Raw genomic sequence first — 1,319 nt, 5'->3', positions numbered from 1 at the left:
AAAGTAGTTGTTGATGATGCTGTGCTTTTTGTTCCCTTCTGTACACCTAAATAGACTCTATAGACCTAGGGTCAGACTGGCATGGCTGGAGCATGGAAGACCTGTTAGATCTGGAATGTCCTTTCAGCTTCTCTATCAGACAGACAGATGTTAGGCACATCTCCATCTCCTAAGTATAGACCGTTAAGGTTCCGGGTTTGGAAGTAGAGAATGTCAACAAGAGTGGTCATGGTGAGCAGCAAAGCAACAGGTGACCTCTGGTCCTAGGGCAGAGGGTGTTTGGTTTTTGTACTGTTTTTGTTTTGTTTTGTTGCTGGATTTTGGATAGCCGTTGATTTTTGGTCAGAACAGAGAATTTATAGAAAGCCCAGACCAAGTCATTCACCTTCCTCCATAAATTACTCACTCAGTTAAAGAATTGTTACTCTTTCATTTTTTGCCTCTTTGGTGGCTTCTAAATCCTCTTTTTAATCACATCACATTCTATTTGGTGTAAAAAATCTATAACTGGTGAAAATACTTTTTCTAGTAAGAGTTTCAACACTGCTGATGAGAATTGGCCTATACTTTCTATAGCTTATATAAAATTACATTGCTTCTCATGTGAATGTCTAGTTGGTAGTTTAACTTAGCCTTCATTTTATTTTTATTTATTTATGTTTTTGAGGGTCTCACTCTGTCCCAGTCTGGAGTGTAGTGGCGTGAGCACGGCTCACGGCAGCCTGGACTTCCCCGGGCTCAGGTGATCCTTCCACCCCAGCCTCCCAAGTAGCTGGGACCATAGATGTGCACCACCACGCCTGGCTAATTGTTTTGTGTTTTGTTTGTTGTTGTTTTTTTTTTGAGACGGAGTCTCTGTCGCCGAGGCTGGAGTGCTGTGGCGCTATCTCAGCTCACTGCAGCCTCCACCTCCCATGTTCAAGTGATTTTCCTGTCTCAGCCTTTCAAGTAGCTGGGACTATAGGCACACACCCCTGCACCTGGCTAATTTTTATATTTTTTAGTAGAGACAGGGTTCCACCATGTTTGCCAGGCTGGTCTCAAACTCCTAACCTCAAGTGATGCACCTGCCTCGGCCTCCTAAAGTGCTGGGATTATAAGGGTCAGTCACCGTGCCCAGCCTGTTTTGTATTTTTTTGTAGAGACCGCGTTTCCCAGGCTGGTCTCAAACTCCTGGGCTCAAGCGATCTGCCCATCTTGGCCTCCTAAAGTGCTGGGATTGCAAGTGTAAGCCACCACACGTAGCCTATAGCCTTCATTTTTTTTTTTTTAATTGAGACAGCATCTTGCTCTATCACCCAAGCTAGAGTGCAGTGGCA

At 44.4% G+C, this 1,319-nt stretch overlaps 1 protein-coding gene across 1 annotated transcript in view; it reads left to right on the top strand.

Annotated features, from left to right (window-relative positions):
- RPF2 (ribosome production factor 2 homolog (S. cerevisiae)) overlaps positions 1–1,319 on the top strand; it is a 56,776-nt gene that overhangs the window by 23,773 nt on the left and 31,684 nt on the right. The gene's annotated exons all lie outside the window — the stretch shown is intronic.

The sequence above is a fragment of the Mandrillus leucophaeus genome, unplaced genomic scaffold (assembly GCF_000951045.1).
Source record: "Mandrillus leucophaeus isolate KB7577 unplaced genomic scaffold, Mleu.le_1.0 Scaffold96, whole genome shotgun sequence".
Taxonomy (NCBI): domain Eukaryota; kingdom Metazoa; phylum Chordata; class Mammalia; order Primates; family Cercopithecidae; genus Mandrillus; species Mandrillus leucophaeus.
This window is presented reverse-complemented; position numbering and strand designations above follow the sequence as displayed.